This window comes from Trachypithecus francoisi, unplaced genomic scaffold (assembly GCF_009764315.1).
Source record: "Trachypithecus francoisi isolate TF-2019V2 unplaced genomic scaffold, Tfra_2.0 Lachesis_group4, whole genome shotgun sequence".
Classification (NCBI taxonomy): domain Eukaryota; kingdom Metazoa; phylum Chordata; class Mammalia; order Primates; family Cercopithecidae; genus Trachypithecus; species Trachypithecus francoisi.
The window spans coordinates 130,000,630-130,019,270 of record NW_022681469.1 but is presented as its reverse complement, the minus strand read 5'-3'; the positions used below and the strand labels follow the sequence as shown (position 1 = coordinate 130,019,270).

At 41.3% G+C, this 18,641-nt stretch overlaps 1 long non-coding RNA gene across 1 annotated transcript in view; it reads left to right on the top strand.

The window, feature by feature from the left end:
• The first annotated feature begins 1,950 nt into the window (after positions 1–1,950).
• LOC117073061 overlaps positions 1,951–18,641 on the top strand; it is a 37,159-nt gene continuing 20,468 nt past the window's right edge. The window contains exons 1-3 of the long non-coding RNA XR_004433090.1: positions 1,951–2,264; positions 2,625–7,323; positions 15,680–15,804. This is a non-coding gene — a long non-coding RNA (uncharacterized LOC117073061). The remainder of the gene's footprint in view (positions 2,265–2,624; positions 7,324–15,679; positions 15,805–18,641) is intronic.

Here is an 18,641-nt window from a genome sequence, read left to right as displayed (position 1 = left end):
AGTAATTTAAAGGCAAATAATTAGAGCAAAAAAGATAGAAAAGGTAATAAATGAAGTCTTAAATTCAGTCCAGTAAAAAAATTTTGTATCCAGTAAAGGAAGGAAAAAAAGGCACTCCAATAGGAAATGGGTAATAAAGATGAAAAAAAGTAGTATCTAGTAGTTAAAACTACTAAATTCATAAGATGATATTCAGTGTTGGTGAAACTGTAGGGGAATTTAAAATAGAATATAGCCATTCCAGCAAGTATCAGATTTTCAAAATGTGCACAGAATCATTCAGTGTCATCCTGTTATTCCTAGAATACAAATCAGACTAATAACGAACATGGCTTACAAAATCCTGAAAGGTTGTGCCCTCGCTTCCTGTCAGTTTGAGCTCCCCCTTAATTCCTGTTTTAGCTAGGCTGCTCTAACTCCAGCACCTTCCAGCCCCGGACTTTTTAAATTGCTGTTCTTTTTGCTGCAAACACACAGTTTCTTCCTTCTCTGCCTCACTAGCACTAATGACTCATCAGATCCCAGCATAACTGCCAGTTCTTTGGGAGGCTTTTCCCTGGAAGCACAGTTTATTACTTTGCTGTTAACACTGTTGCAGTTTACATTTATTTCCTTATTTCTCTCACCATATAGAAGGGATGAAGTTGGGGAGAATCTGGTATTTAGTTCAGTCCTGGATGAGTGCCAGCAGAAGTTTGAAAGGACATCATGCATGTGTGAGATTTAGCTTTCCAGATATTCATTGCATTGTTGGTAATTAGGAAAAAATCAGAATTAGCAGATGTTCAGCAGAGTGAGTTATGGCCACATTTGAACACTGTTTGGGTCCATGATTAGGGATGGCTTATTTCAAGACTGATGTAATTATTGCATGCAGAAGAAAGGTCTGGATTTTAACCTGGGAGCTAAATAGATAAACTACCAAAGCTGGCAGAAATGCTCCATGGGTCAGAGCCTAAAGCAGGTACAGGGTGGGGAGAGAATTCTGAGTTAATTATGAGACTGATCAGTTTCATTTTTGTTGGGAGCTGGAGAGAAGAGAATTGGAGCTGTAGAACTCATTGGGGGTGGGCAGCATTGTGGGGACACCCCTCTGGAGGAAATGAGCAAGTCCCTGCCTCCTAGCAGCAGGCTGGGGCCTAAGGAGAAAGGTCCTGGTTATAAACTCCTGTGAAGGGATGCTGTCACAGGTTCTAAGAACATGGAATTCGTGAGCCACTGTTATTTTCCCTACATTTTTAATTCCCTTGTGTCAGCCTCACATTCATTAAGTCTTTGTCAAAAACTACAGCCCAATGTCAGCTGTGTTTTGGATGATTCAGGGAGGGACTGTGTCCATTCTGGGGCCAGATGGTACCTAGGTGGCTGGGGTAATCCAAACACTGGTCTTAAGGCCAGATTGTGACTAGTAACAACCTGTTTCTGGAATATAAACACTTCTAGGACTTCTTACATTATTATACATTACCATAAAGACTAGACCTTCTACAGTGAGAGGGTCAGATTATGTTAGGTGGGTAAAAGAAAAGGGTGATCTGTAGGGCTGGAGAATTGGAGACATTCGCATCATATTTTGTTCACATAATTAGATGCCACAGCTCACCAGTATTGTAACTAGTTTCTCTGGCTCTTTCTACCATCACTATTGAAATTAGGCTTTTCAAATTTGTGGGAGGAAAGACCATATTTGGAGTTTCAAATATACAGTCCCAGTGGCAGTTTTTGCCTCACTGTTTTGTTGTTGTTGTTTGCTTGTTTGTTTTGAGACGGAGTCTCACTCTGTCACCCAGGCTGGCGTGCAGTGGCCCTATTTCGGCTCACTGCAACCTCAGCCTCCTGGGTTTCAGCAATTCTCTGCCTCACACTCCCAAGTAGCTGGGATTACAGGCACCTGCCAACACGCCCAGCTAATTTTTGTATTTTTAGTACAGATGGGGTTTCACCATTTTGGCCAGGCTGGTCCTGAACTCCTGACCTCATGATCCACCTGCCTTGGCTTCCCAAAGTGCTGGGATTAGAGTTGTGAGCCACTGCGTCCGGCCTTGCCTCACTGTTAAAAGACTATAATGTGATGTGATGTATCAGCTTTTTCGAAGTCCGGTGTACGTCAGACCCTAAGGCCTGCAGTATCTGGAGTAGTGTTGCTGGATGTGCAAAACTGCCAGGCTCTGGCATGTGATGTTCCCATCTACTAGGTCATTCCTTGGGCTCACTTCTGCGGGTGGTATTGCTAGCATTGCACTTTGGAACTGCAACTTGGGAAAGTGATAGAAACCGACTGCATGGTAGGTACAAAGTAAGTTTGTTGTATTTTATATGCATTAATATTTTGGATGTTTCAATATTTAAACATTTCACAAAGGAAAATCAATGATAATGCTTCTTGAATGTGTTGTGAACAATGCAAGCCTTTTATTAAAAATTATGGAATATTCGAAAGAAATGTTTTTCTTACAGAGAGCAGAGAATAATTACTCAGGGTTCCTGTGTCAAGGCCTCTAGGGCCCCTTTACTGTCTAGAATTCTTAGTAAGTGGAAAACCTTTCCCAAGCACAATGAAGTCTCAGCCCTGATATGGACAGGACAGTAGAAGACCTGTCTCCTCTTTCCAGAGCAAACCCCAGTGGTTGCACCTGTCCTCCCCATTACACTTTGGGGATAAACCCTGGAGGCCCTAGTGTAGGGGACCAGTTTCATGGGTCTTGTTGCCAAAGCTTACTTTCTTGATCCTACTGCTAAGTTCTGACCCTTCCTCCAATTGATCTGCTTTCCAAAAAGAGCACACCAACCCTTGCACAAACCATTTAATGTGGTGCAGTAAGCTGTTTCATCCAAATGTTCCAAAGCCATAGGATGAGCAAGTGGGAAAAACTTAGACCTGTATAGGATCTTCCCCCAGTTAGTTAGACTCTTTCACAGGGCATGCATGGGAGACAGGCTGCTGTTGCGCCATCCTTTCTATTACATAATGATAACAACGGTTACTTGAAATGCTTTAAAACTTGATGTCATTTACATTTAAATATTTGCTGTGTTCCTGGCTCTGTGCTAAACCTATGCCTGCATCTTAAAAAATCCTTAAAATAGGTAGGTAGGTACTACTATTGCCCCATTCTCTAGATGGGACACTAAGATTTTAAGAAGTTAAGTAGCTCACCTAAAAACACACAGCTCGTAAGTAACGCCATGGAGACTTGAACCCAAGTCTATTCTACTCTAGACCATGGACTTCAAAATTAATTAATTATGCACATAAGGAATGTGGAGAGTTCAGCCTTGAGCAAAGGGAGATTGGCTTGTTTTGCACCAACCCTTCTGCTGAGGAAAGGACAAAAACCAGAATATACATATCTATTCAGGGATCAGGCAGTTGAGAAAGCAAGGGCTAATATTCGAGAGGTGAGATGTACATTTGATACTATTCGTGTCCCCCTCAAGGGACTTGCTATTTCAAGGGCAGGGGCTGAGAAACTGAATAGAATTTGTAGAAGAGTAATGGAGACCAAAAATTAGAGTTGGGGTCCAAGTAGAAGTGGCCCTGGAAAACACCCCAGACTTTCTCTTGGGACCCCAAAGAGCTACTCTTTGATTAAAGGTGAACTGTGTATGGGCCTGTTCTCACAAGGAGTGCAGCCCAGCCTTCGATCTAGTGCATGGCCAGAAGCAAAATAAAGCCCCATTGAAGGAGGAGGACATGGTCTAATTTCTCAGATTTTCTCTATTAATTGTTTTCAAAGTCTGTTTAAGAAATAGGAATGCAAAAACACAAGATTTGACCAACAATGAGAAAGTGAACAATAGAAACAGACCTCCAGGAAATTCAGATAGTTAACATTATCTGACAGGTACTTTACAGTAACTATGATTAAAATGTTCATGAATTAGATGACCAAATGGAACAACTTCAGGAGAGAACTGGATGTTATATTTAAGATTCTAGAATTGAAAAATAATATAACAATGAATAAATCAGTAGATGGCTCTGATAGACACAACTTAAGAGACAGGTAATGAAATGAAAGATAAGAAAATATCCAGACTGGTGCTGGGGGTAAATAGGGTAGACAACTATTCGAAGAGTTAATGGTTAAGGATGTTCCCAAATTGGTGAAAGACATTAAGCCACATAAATAAGAAATGCTGTTGACCTCTAAGCAGGATAAGTTACAATGAAAATTATACTTAATTACTTTATAGTAACACTACTGAAAAACAAAGACTAATTTTAAAAGTAGCCAGAGGAAAAATATATATTACTTTCAAAGGAGCAACAGCAAGCCTTGTTAGGGGATTTTCAGCAGAAGTAATGATAGTGGAAAATGGAATGGTGTTTTCAGAGAGCTTCAAGAAAATAATAGCCAACCTAGAAGACTATGAGGCAAAAATATCCTTCCAAAGACACATCCAAATTAAGGAAAATATAATTTGCCACCAGTGAAAAGCACCAAAAGCATGAAAGGAAAGTACTAAAGGGTGTTCTTGAAGCAGAAGGAAAATGATCACTGACCATAGCTGGAGGTGCAGAAAGGCATTGAAGGGCAATGGAAAGGGTAAGTATATGTATAAAACTAAATAAATATCGAATGTATGGAACAACTTTTTACTTTATGGGATCTTAAATATATAAAGAACTAAAATACATCACCAAAAAAAAGCACGTAAGTGTGGAGGGAGGTAAATGTAGGGGTCCCCAAACCTTTCTGGCACCAGAGACTGGTCTTGTGGAAGATGATTTTTTCCCAAACAGTGGGTGGAGGGATAGAGGGATTGGGAGCATGGTGTTGGGATGACACTGTGCTACCTCAGACCATCAGGCATTAGATTCTCATAGGGAGCGCACAACCTAGATCCCTCACATGCACAGTTCACAATAGGATTAGCACTCCTATGAGAATCGAGTACCACTGTTAATCTGACAGGAGGTGGAGCTCAGGCGGTAATGCTTGCCCGCTTGCCACTCACCTCCTGCTGTGCGGCCCAGTTCCTAATAGGCTACTGACCAGTACTCGTTCACAGCCTGGGGACTGGGGACCCCTGAGTAAATGGAATTAAAGTATTCTGAAGTCCTTGAATTGTCTTGAAAGTGAAGATGGTGGAGGCACTGATTTATATTAGAAATGAATAAATCAGGGGTACATGTTTCAGTTTCTACAGTATTTTCTAAAAGAATAAGAGAATATAAAACTAACAAGATAACAGAAGGAGAATATGAAATAAAATAATCCCAAGGAAGAAAAAAAAAAAACGCACAGAACAGATGGGAACAAATAGAAAACAAACACCCACATGCATCAATCTCTACATCAAGCATATGTGGACTAAATATTCCATTTCAAAGGTAATATTATCACCCCTGGATAAAGAACAAACATAATTATCTGAGACTTCAAAACAACATACCTTAAACAAGGATACAGAAAGACTGAAAGTAAAAGGATGGAAAAAGGACTATCATGCAAGTATTAACCAAAAGGAAGCTGGTGTATTTAGTACACGAAGTAAACTTTCAAGCATTACTAGAGTATAAAGGATATTTCATAATGATAAAGGGCTTACTTTACCAGGACTATACCAATGGCTGAAGTATCCAAATACTTCAGCCCAAGCTGTCTGTGAAGCTCAGATGGGCTGCTCGTGGCCCAGCCTCACCTTGGTGATGGCCCAGGAAGCTGAGACTTGGAATTGGTTGAAGAGAAGCCAGACTCAAAATAAGTATTTGAAGATTGTGTGTGTGTGTGTGTGTGTGTGTGTGTGTGTGTGTTTAGGGGAAAACATAAGAGGAGTACTATTCAAAAGGACAAGAAGTGGAACATTTTCTTTTATAAATTAAATAAATGGTGGCTCTGAGCCTTCCCCCGCCTCCTGCCTTTTTTGGGTCCAGCTTGCTAAAAAATGTTATTAATGATAGTTCACACTTATGAAATTCTTGCCTTCTAAGTGCTTTGCAGGTATTAATTTAATCCTCACAACAGACTTAGGAGATAGGCAGCATCACTACCATCGCTATTTTACAGATGGAAAAACCAGCAACCGTCAGAGCTGGTATTCAAAATAAGCCAATTCAGATTCCGAGTCCCGACTCCTAACCATGGAGCGGCCTCAGGGTTTTATAGATTGTCCGGCTCTTTGGATGAACATCACACCTCATGGAGAAGAGTCCCTTCCATTTTAACGGCTCCAGGTTGTCATGGAAATCCTCTGTATACAGAGGGTAGGGAGGAGGATGAGAAGCAATACATGTTTATTGGGACTTTCTATCACCCCAGGACTTATCCAGGTACATTATAACAATGTTGAATACAGTGTTAGTCCCATTTTAACTGAGGAAAATAAAGTTTGGACCGTCAGAGACAGAGCAAAACACATTGGTAAGGGCAGACAAGGGATTCATCTGACTCCAATGCCTCTTCCCTGCTAAACCACACTGGCTTGTCACACCGTGAAATTAGAGTCAACTTGTTAAATCTTGGCACGTTGCTAAATTATTAATTACACCCCCAGGAGCTGTGACTGGAGCGGCAGGGATGCTATGGCTGCACTGTACTATTTTTAGCACTAGATGGAGCTGTAACACTGCACAGCTCTACTGCGGTGGTCCTTGGAGGAAGATTACTTCAGGGCTTGGAGACGCTGGAGGGAAGGATGCTACCTTACCAAACATGAAAAAAACATGGAAGACAGGACACTCTCGGGCCTTGATATTCTGGTTCCTGATGGCGAACTTTGGGAAAGCTGGAGACTGTAGCCTCCAGGTGACTCCAGGATGTGCAGTACTGGCATCTGGGTTTTGCTCACGCAGCCGTGAACTCCTGGTTCCACAAAGCCCTAGCGAGTGGATTGGAGCACACACCCACTCACCTCCTCAGATGCTCCTACGAGTGGGGGAGGTATCTTGGCACGTAGGAGCTTGGTGCCGTGTTAGGTGCTCAGGATACTGGTTGTCCGGAATCCCAGTGAAGTGCAGCCCCGCCTTTGTTGTGCCACTTTCCCATGCGCCTCCTGCCACTCTGAGGGTTGCAGAGGCTGCAGAGTTGTCTAGCTTGAGAAACTGTATCAAGGTTGCTCCCTGATGGCCTGGCAGCTCGCTAAAGAGCTGCCTTCAGTTCAAAACAGTTTTAGGGAGATTGTCATATACTCAATGGGTTTAAATGATTTTACACTGACTCTTCAAAAGTGTCAAAGTCATGAAAAACAAAGAAAGGCCAAGGAAATGCTCCAGATTGGAGGAGAAGGGCGACATGGCAGCTGTGCATGCACCGTGGGTCCTGAACCAGAAAAAGGAGCTCAGTGGGACCATTGGTAACTTTTGGATACAATCTGTAGGTGAGCTAATAGTATTGCTTCGATGTTAATTTCTTGGTTTTGATCACTGTACTATAACTATGCAGAAAGTTAACATTTGGGGAAGCTGGGTAAAGGGTATGTGGGAATTCTTTGTGGTATTTTTGCAACTTTTCTCATCAAGTTTGAAATTATTTCAAAATTGAAAGCTAATAAAAATTATAAAAATGTTCTTAATATTATTATGGAATATTTCAAAAATATAGAAAAATATAGATAACAAACCTGGCCACTTTTACAGGTGACTCAAGGGTGCTGTTGGCAGCAGACAGACGAATGAAGTTCCTGTAGGAGTTAAGCATTGAGCTCTGTTGTCTCGCCCTCTGTGTCCAGAGGTGGCTCCTGGTAGTTGAATTAGACCATTATATTCTGGGCAAGAGCTATTTAAATTTTTGACAGCCTCCACTTTAGAATAAATCAGCAGACAATCCACCTCTATGGCCATAGTATTTGCTTAGTGAGATAGCACCTTATTCCCATGCCCTACTTAGTAATTCTCTTGGGAGACATTTTTTTTTTTTTTCCAGACCTTGTCTTTTATTACAGGGATCTAATCATTACTGTCTAAAACAAAAACATATAAAGATGGCCCCAATTGCTTAATGATGCTTTTGATATGTTTCCTTAACTTCTTTAACTTTCAAAAATGAACTTTTAATTTTAGAACAGTTTTAGAGTTTCAGAAAAAGTACAAAGATGATACAGAGTTACCATATTCTCTGCACCCAGTTCACCTATATTATCAGGTTACCTTAGTAGGGTACATTTGTTGCAATTAATGAACCAATATTGATACATTATGATTAACTAAAGTCCATACTTTATTTAGATTTCCTTAGTCTATCTAATGTCTCTTTTCTGTTCCAGAATCCCCTCCAAGATTCCAAGATATCACATTAAATTTAGATGTTATGTCTATTTATGCTACTCTCGGGTGTGACAATTTCTCAGACTTCTTTGTTTTTGATGGCCTTAATATTTTTGAGTAGTATGGGTGGAGTATTTTTATAGGATGTCTCTTGACTTGGGATGTGTCTGATATTTTTCTCATGATTAAACTGGGGTTATGTATTTTTAGGAGGAAGACAACAGGGGTAATGTGCCAAATATTTTCATCACGTCGTATCAAGAATACATAGTATCTCTGGGCATGGTGGCGGGCCGTTAAAAGTAGCTGGGCATGGTGGCAGGCTGCTCAGGAGAACTCCTTGAACCCAGGAGGCGGAGGCTGCAGTAGACCAAGATTGTGCCACTGCACTCCAGCCTGGGTGACACAGTGAGACTCCATCTCAAAAGAGAAATACATGATATTGACCTTCACCACCTGGTAGTGTTTGTCAGATTTTCCCACTGTAAAGTAATTCCCACCTGCCTTCCACACTGAGCTCTTTGGAAGAAAGTCACTGTGTGCAGCTAAGAAGGAGCAGGGAGTTATGCCTCACTGCTTCGAGGATGGAGTCTCTACATAAATTATTTGGAATTCTTCTCTATGGCGGGATTTATCTCTTGCCTCCCAATTATTTATTTATTCAATCTATTTATTTGTGTTAGTGTGGACTCATGGATATTTATTTTATACATTGGGTTTTAATCCAATATGACTTTATTTTATTGTTAATATTGTTTAAGCTTTGGCCACTGGGAGGTCTTTCAGGTGGCTCCTGTGTTCCTATTTAATTGCTACACAATAATTGTACATATTAATAGGGTACATGTGTCATTTTGATACAAGCATACAATGTGTACTAAAATCAGGGTAATTGGGATATCCATGACCTCAAATTTATCATTTCTTTGTGTTGGGGACATTCCAAATCTTCTTTTCTTGCTATTTTGAAATATACAGTAAGTTCTTGTTAATTATAGTCATTCTACTATGCTAGCAAACACTAGAACTTATTTCTTTTATCTAACTGTATTTTTGTACCCATTAACCAACTTCTCTTCCTGCCTCCACCTCACCATTTCCTGGACTCTGGTAGCCACCAGTCATGCTGTCTTCCTGATATCCACTTTTTAGCTCTCCCATGAGAGTGAGAACATGTGGTATTTGTGTTTCTGTGCCTGACTTATTTCATTTAACATAATGTCTTCCTGTTTCATTCGTGTTGCTGCAAATGACAAGATTTCATTCCTTTTCATGGCTGAATAGTACTTTATTGTGTCTATATGCCACATTTTTTAATCCATTCATCTGTTGATGATACTTAGGTTGATTCTACATTTTTGCTATTGTGAATAGTGTTGTAATAAATATGGGAGTGCAGATATCTCTGGTATACTGGTTTCCTTTCTTTTGGATAGATAGCCAGTAGCAAGATTCCTGGATCATATGGTGGCTCTATTTTTAGCTTTCTGAGGAACCTCCACACTGTTTTCCATAGTGGCTATACTAATTTACATTTTCACCTGTTTGTACAAGCTTGCCCTTTCTCCAAGGCGTCAAGCATGTTATTTTTTGTCTTTTTGATCATAGCCATTTTACCTGGGGTGAGATGATATCTCATTGTGGTTTTGATTTGCATTTCCATGTGAATTAGTGATGTTGTGTTCCTTTGATATATCCCCATCATTGAGACTTTTCTTTTGAGCACTTGCTTATTTCCTGGCATAATAAGATGTTCCAAGCTCATCTTGTGTATTTTCTGCTCCGGTGCTAGAATCAGCCATTTCTCCAAAGAGCTTTTGGAAGATATTTGCTTTCTTGATTACAGTTAGGATTTTCTCATGAGTGAAGTTTGTTGATGGACTGCAAACAAATAGTAAAATACTACGTGATGTCATGAAAATTAATTGCATCTTTCCTTCTAGATTTTGCATATAGAAGACGGTAATTGTAAAAACAGTGAAAGAAGAAATGTATCTGAGAATTCAGTCAATAGACTTTAGAGTGAATATCATTTTTGTGTGCTCAAAGGCATCTTTTCAGTTTAGCTTTGTAAGGTTTCATTCTTTTTTTTGGTAGGAAAATACAAATAAAAGGAAGGAGCAGGGGAAGTGGAGAGTCACCTGCGGGACCAGCCATACCCCCTGTTGCTGCCCTCAAGGCCTAAACTGTCTGTAATAGCATCAGTTTTCTCTTTCTTTTCCCTTTTTTTTTAAGATAATGTCTTTCTGTGTTGCCCAGGCTGGAGTGCAGAGGCATGATCTCGGCTCACTGCAACCTCCACCTCCTGGGTTCAAGTGAGTCTCCTGCCATGGGCTCCTGAGTAGCTGGGATTACAGGCGTACACCACAACACCCAGGGAATTTTTGTATTTTTAGTAGAGACGGGGTTTCACCATGTTGGCCAGGCTGGTCTCGAACTCCTGACCTCAGGTAATCCAACTGCCTCAGCCTCCCAAAGTCCTGGGATTACAGGCGTGAGCCACCGCGCCCGGCCAGCCTCAGTTTTCTTTGTGCATGTTTTCCACAGTCCTCTCACTGCAGATGTTTTCAGTTTTTTCCTCTGCTTGGTATACTTTTCTCCACTCATAGTTTCTTAGTAACCACTGCCTGCTATGACCCTTCATCCCCCCATTTCTGCCTCATGTCTTGGTTCTCAGCATTTTTCCAGTTTCAGGCCTGTTGTTGACAGCTGGATTCCTACTGTGTTTCCCAGTTAAAATTCTCAAAAGAAGGAACCTGACTGGCTCAACACAAAGTTTCTTGCTAGACAATATCATGTGTCAAAAGTCAGCGTATCGACTGGTTGCCTGGGCTTAGTGTCAATGCAGTTCCATCACCTGCTGCCTGAGAGTAAGGTGGGATCAGTTGCAGGACTCATTTGGTCCTGCCCCTTCAGCAGAGGCTTTAGCATTAGAAGAGGCTGTGGGCACCAAGGCTGGCCTTCTGCTTCATGGCTTGGTGGGGAGGAACAGAGCAAGAGTAGTTAGAGACCCCTGAATAGGATCAGGAGTACCCAGTACTAATAAAGCCAAAATGTGTACAACACTCTAACATTTGCTAAGCACTATAAAGTCATGATCTCATTTTGCGCATAGCTGGGAAACACTAATTGTACTTTACTGTGATTGCCTCTTTCCTTGGGTCTCTCTTACAAGCAGACCACACGGACCCTGCAGGCAGGAACTATGTCCTGTTATTGTGATATCCTTAGCACCAACTCTACAGGTAATATTCTAGAAATATTTATTAGATGTAAGAATTAAACAATAGCATGTCTTCAAGGTGGACAGCTGTCATTACTGTTTTACAACTGAGGAAACTGAGATTCAGTTAAGTAATGCAAAGCAATTTGAATGAAAGACTGGGTTCCTTGTAGCCCAGTCTTTTTACAAAGTTGCATTCAGAGAGAAGCGTTTGACTCTCTCTTTTTTCCGTCATCCTGTGCTTCCCTCCATTCTTCTTTCCCATGCCAGTCACTGCTGGGGCTTCGGGGCCCTCTGGGTGCTCTGAGCCCCTCTAGAATGACTAAGAGCCTTCACTCACTCCTGTCAAAGGGCAGTGGGTAGCAGTCCCTTGGTGATATTTTAGCCTTCTTCACTGATTTTTTTGTGAGAAACCTCCAGAGAATAAAAGTCTTCCACCTCATGAAATTGGCTGATATCCGGTAGATTTATAATGGAGATAGAATCTTCATATCCTAGGCTGGAATAAGGGTTAGAGGCAGGTTTGAGGTGGATCAGGGCTGCTGTGTTCAGGTCTGAATATTATGAGTTGGAGGCAAAAGGGAGGAACAGTGGAAGACACACTTCCAGGAGGAGGAGTCCAGCTTTGGATGCCAGACCGGTACCAGAGAGATGGATTGTATAAGGCATGGATGTGGAGGTTTCAGAGAAGCAGCAACTAAAATTGGTGCCACAGATGAGAGAACTGGTAAGTAACTTAAAATATTATTATTCAATATCAAAACCATCATAGATAATTATGGATTAAAATGGGAAATGAGCATGTGTAATTAAGTCACACACAAAGACCTCAGAGAACTTTAGTTTTAGCGGGAGGTTATTTTGTACCCCAGACTCTTAGGAAAACACATGTTTCTCTGTTAGGCATGCATGCGTATGTGTGTGTGTGTGTGTGTGTGTATACATATACTTGCTTCCCTTTGCTGTCATTTTCTTGTTTTGTGCCCACTAGACTGTGTCCTCACTCTTTCTCCATAGTGCCCACCAGGTTACCTTGTCCATGGAGGGCATCCATATGCGGAAGGATGCTGGTTGCAACATTACTAATAGTAGTGAAAAGTGGAAAACAATATAAAATATCTTTAAAAAGGGCATGGTATGGTAAAATAGGATGTATTCACTCTGTGTTAGTCCATTTTCAGATTGCTATAAGGAAATACCTGAGACGGGGTAATTTATAAAGAAAAGAGATTTAACTGACTCACAGTTCTGCATGCCTAGGGAAGCCTCAGGAGACTTACAATCATGGTGGAAAGCACCTCTTTACAGGACGGCAGTAGAGACAATGAGAGCCAGCAGAGGAAATGCCAGACACGTATACAACCATCAGATCTTGTGAGAACTCACTATCATGAGAACAGCACGGGGGAAACCGCCCCCATGATTCAATTACTTCCCACTGGGTCCCTCCTACAACACATGGGGATTACAGGGATTACAATCCAGGATGAGATTTGGGTGGGGAAACAGCCAAACCATAGTACACTCGATGGAATGTCATGCCACCATTCTATGATGGTTGTAAAAAATGTGTTGCAAACTCAAAAATGCATATGTATTTTCTCAAAAAACGTGTCCCTCATACACCATTTCTTAAGAAGCTGCTGGACGGTATGTTTCCAGCAGAAAGAACAGACAATGGAAAAGGCCCTCAGGACTCCAGGCATTGGAGTTATGAGTTACAACTTTAACATAACGAAAGCTCCCTATGTTCAAAGAATAACAACTGATAAAGAGTAAACCAAGAAAGAAAGAGCTGGGGGCACTGGAATCTGGAGATTCAAAGTAGGAGAGAGGTGAAGGAAACCCACAGGCTGATGATGAAGGGAGCTCCCAGGCTGGTGGCCAACAGCGGAGCTGGAAGGCAGCCTCTGTGAGTTGAGCGCCATCATCGCAAGATCCCTGCTGTCTTAGTGCCATCTGTGAGAAGAATGCCTGGGGGAGGCTGGTCCTGATTCTTCTCTTGGCTCAGTGCTATTAAAGCTGCTGCTCTCCCCCTGATGCTTGGGCTAGCTCTGAACTTCTCTTGAGGGCTGACAGAAGAGGGCTGTGAATTTAGAAGAAAATACAGAGCAGCCTCCTCCCTCCGAAGCGCTTTCTGACAGGTGTCTGGTAGGTGGTTCAAATTATAGTTCTGTCTGATGCCCCAGCTGTGCTAATGTATGGTTTCCATGACTCAGCCATGACCTTGCCTGCAGACATCCCTAGAAAGGGCTCTCATAGATTCTCAGGGAAACAGAAGCCAGCCTGTGAAGCCAATTTTGCCACCTTCTCTTCTGTTGGGAACCCTTGTAGAATAGCGTTGATATTTTCCTTCTCTTACACAGATTTGTGCTTCCTAGGCAATTTTTACAACACTATTTAAAGAAAAGCAAGGGAGTGACTAACGCAGAAGGCAGGAAGGGTTATCTGTCAGGGATAAGATAGCTGACTGTGGCAGAGGCAATATGTGATGGGCAGTGTTGTTCAGACATAAAGGAAGGCCACATTTCCAACCCCCTTTAGAGTTAAGTCGAGGCCATGTGGCAGCTCTTACCGAAGAAGGCAGTGATGTGTCACTCCTTGAGAAAGGCAGTTAAAAGCAGATGTAAGTTCTCTATGTCCTCTCTTATTTATTCTACTTAACTAAAAGCAAAAATTCCAAGATGGTGAAATGATGAGTCTTAAATTACTGTTAAGACTCTTAACAGTCTTAAATTTGGTTTCCAGAGCTTGTGTTTCAATGGGGCCAGAGCCAGGGTCTTAAATTACTGTTGGAGGTGGCAAGTACAGCTCCTGAGCCTGCATGGACTGTGATGTGAGAGGGACATCAATGTATGTGTACGTGTGTTTTACATCAATGTCATTTTGAGATCTGTCTGTAGCTGCTGTGATACACTAATGCAGGCACATGAGGGGCCACTAATGTGGTCATAATAGTCTATTTCTTAAACGGGATAGTGGGTACATGGCTGTTAATTTTATTATTATTATTATTATTATTTTTTGAGATAAAGTCTCGCTCTGTCACCCAGACTGGAGTGCAGTGGCATGATCTTGGCTCACTGCAACCTCTGCCTTCTGGGTTCAAGCGATTCTCCTGCCTCAGCTCCTGAGTAGCTGAGATTATAGGCACGTGTCACCACGCCTGGCTTATTTTTGTGTTTTTAGTAGAGACGGTGTTTCTCCAAGTTGGCCAGGCTGGTCTTGAATGCCTGACCTCGGGTGATCCGCCCACCCTGGGCCTCCCAAAGTGCTGGGATTGCAGGCGTGAACCACTGTGCCTGGCCATTATTATTCTTTAAACCACATAATTTTTATATACTTTTCTGTATGTACTGTACATTTCATAATAAATATTTAAAGTCAGGCTCTTATGTACGTTGTGACCACCTGAAATTGCAAGTTTATTGATCTTTTTCACTTTGGTCCAGCTGACAGTATATGTGTGAATGTAAAGTAGAACAGTGTTTTGGACAAGCTATTTCACAGTGTATCTCAAAAACCTAAGTATTCTCCTTTGTCCAGCAGTTCCACTTTGAAGAACTGAACCTAAGGAAACAGTCCTAAATATTGGAAAAGCTTTTACAGAAGGATGCTTATTGCACCATTATTAATAGTTTAAAAATGGAAAGAAAAGGCCATGGTTTATTAAAATAGAGTATATTGACTCGATGGAGTGCCATGTGATATTTCTAAATGATGTTTGTAGAAACAATGTTGTAACCTCAGAAATGCACATGACAGATGAACAAGAACAGGATACAGGATTGTGTCTCTTGGGTGGTTCCAGCTGTGTAAAAAATGTGTGAAACAAAGAACTCTGTGCCTGACATCTGCAAAGCCTATCCTATGCCTAACTGTTCTTTGAATCATTATTTTAAAATACAGTAATTTAGGCATAACCCAGTGTATATACTTTATATCTAGGAGGAAAAATTCAAAAGTGTTTGAGATTCTTTTCTTCTTCCAGATTAGGTTTTTAAATTCAAACACAGATTTCATGAATCTAACTTGGTTCAGCAATACAGTTGGAACAATTGAACACATTTGTATGTGAGGATGGAGGAGGGAAGAATGAAAAGGAGGGATTGGGAAGGGGATGGGGATGAAGTTCATAAAAGCACAGTGGCTAGACCTGTAACTCATGGCAGTGGCCAGCTATTTGTCCAATGAGCAGTAAATGGCCTCTAAAGTTTCTCCATTGTGTCTATGACCTTGCATTTCAGCATCTGAAAAGAAACCACAAGAGGTTGGTTTGGTGCAATGTTCCTCTCTTCCCAGGACTTTCTGGTCTTCAAGGCTTTCTTATGAGATGGAAGACCGATGGATGTAGAAGTTTCTAAGAGGACAGGTAAGCCTATCTTTCCTAGATCCTCCTCTTTCCCACTGAAAGGCCAAACCACCATGGTCAGTTCAAGCCTTCACTGTTCATTGTTTCCTCTCCAGTTATGCTGCCATGTTTTAAAGCAGGAAGACCTTATCACTTCTCAAAGGTCTTTAATTGCCTGACGACTGCTTCTCTTTGGAAGGCTGTCAGGGTGATGGAATCCCAGATCACAGCACAGATAAAATGGACAAAGAAAGAAAGATACAAGAAGAATGTAAAAATGTCCGTAATGAACTCATGTATCTTGCGGAAACCTCTAATCTAATGAGAATGGATTTTGTTGAGAAGATTGTACACCAACAATTAATTATTCATGGCAGAGACATCATTAAGATTTCATTTTGTTTAAAGGCCTCTAAGTGACTTAGGAAATTGGGTTAAGCTAGAGAAGAATTTCAAGAAAGAGACAAGGGAAAGCTTTTCGTTATATTGACTTTTTCTAATATTTTCCAGATAGATATTTTGACTTGGCACATAAATTATACTCTGACTAAAAATCTCCAATGATCTGTCTGAGTAACAGTCTCCACATGGGTGGACAGTATACCAGTGTGGTCAGATGGTAGCAGATTGACAGAGATTTGTGAAAGGATTAGGAGGTTTATTCCAGAATTCTATAATAATTCAATTTGGCTTTTTGGTGAGGAATGTAGTGAGGAGTCTCCTTGAAATGACAGTGGGATTTGTACAACCTGTGACAGTTTGCACTCAAGGATACTTTTCCCAGTGCACTATGGGATGTGAGCACCTGTTCACTTATAATACATGTAAGATAAGATACTTTTAATAAAAACTCTGGAGACCTGGAGTAGTATAGACCCTATGCCTGCTTATCTTAAAGACAAACACCAGAAACTGGTGTCAGGTTGCGAGTTCAATGTGAGATTGATTCAAAGCATAAAGCTAGAGATCTAGTGTAAAATTTCAGAGGGATATTGATTACAGGATCCATTTCTATGGGCAATTAATGCAGGGGTTTGGTTTATGTTTGAATTCCAAGCACCCAGTGGTATTCAAAAATAGCACCCAATTTTACGTAAAATGTAAAATTACATTTTGTGTTTGATTTGGGCACCCCGTAATGATTTACAATAAAGGGTTGGGCTTTCGTTTTCTTGTTCCTTCATTAGAAAGGTTAGGACTTGCCTTTCCTCCTTGATCACTATCCCAGTGTCCTGGGTGCTTGGGATTCAAAACTAAACTAAAATTTATTAGTGGCTGAGAAATGTTAAGGTTGAAATAGTAGATAAGGGCATATCTACGTGGAGAATATCACAGCAACCGAGAACAGCAATAGAAGAGGCTTGGTAAAGGGAGAATCTCTTCCCTGTTTGTGAGTTAAATAGTCCTGCAACACCTTTAGGGTAATAAAGAATTAGGGTTGGCGCCCTATGCCTGCACAGCTAGAGTTGGGGAGAAAATAGAGCTCTAGACGTGGAGCCAGGAAGACCTGGGTTGAGTTTTCAGCTGTGTCCCGGGCCAACAACCACAGCAGCAGCAGCACCCACCACATGCACCGATCTCCATCGGCCTCAAAGAACTACACATTGTAGCAGAGGGAAAGAGTCAATAATCAATAAATGCACCAAATAGGTAAATTACGTAAATTTATATAAAAGAGTCAATAAATAGTAAGTGCAAAAAATAAGTAAATAAGTACATTTATTATGGTAAAAAGTGATAATTGCTATAGAAAAAAATAGGTGTGTGCCTGATAGTTTGTTTATGAAAATCTGCTTTAACATTTTTCAGAAAGCTGTCTCCTGGAAAAACAAGTAGTCTCTTAACTTTATACATTTCCAGGGACAAAATGTTATAACTACTGCTTAGCTGATGGTGATATCAAGTCAAAATGTATGCAGCTTTTATACAGTGGCAGCTCTAATTTCCAGCAGCACGGAAATTCTCCCAGTGGTTCCCTTATTTTACTATCACAGCTAACCACCTATTTATGTGTTTCTTTATCTCAGCCTCTCTGTACCTCTGTGTTACATGGAGAGACAAGATGGCATGTTGTTTTCGTAGCTTGATACATACCACAGCCAGAATTCCAGAACACTACATACTTTACAGTTAAATGTTTAGGCCTCAAGAACAGGAATCAAATACTTTGCTTTCAACACTGCTTCCTTTATGAGAAGGAGAAATCTCACCCCTGAGGCTGGCTCCAGGGCCGTGGCCCCGGTAAAACGCAAGCCCTGGAACAAAGCAGAGGCCTGGCTAAAAGGAATTGTTTGCTCTGTTAGCTTCGCTTGAGGCCGAATACAGGGAATTTGTTTTCAAGCCAGACAGGTGCACTTGAGGGTGCAGGAAGGGAGACTGGCATTTGGGATTGAGCCTCAGGGTGGGTCCATCTTGACCTGTTTTTACTTCAACTGATTAGTCCATCATGGCTTGTTGCTTCTTAAGTCCTAAGAATTTTAGAATTCAGGCAGCCAGTCATGGTTTACAATAAAGACTTGGCACTTTGGGAGGCTGAAGCAGGTGGATCACCTGAGGTCAGGAGTTTGAGACCCGCTGGTCAAGATGGGGAAACCCCATCTCTACTAAAAATACAAAAATTAGCTGGGCGTGGTGGCGGGTGCCTGTAATCTCAGCTACTCGGGAGGCAGAAGCAGGAGAATCATTTGAACCCAGGACGAGAGGTTGCAGTGAGCTGAGACTGCACCACTGCTCTACAGCCTGGGCAACAGGGCGAGACTCTCTCAAAAGAAAAAAAAAAGACTTGGACTTGTGATTTCCTTATTCCTTCATTGGAAATGTTAGGACGTGCCTTTCCTCCTGGATCTCAGTATATTCCA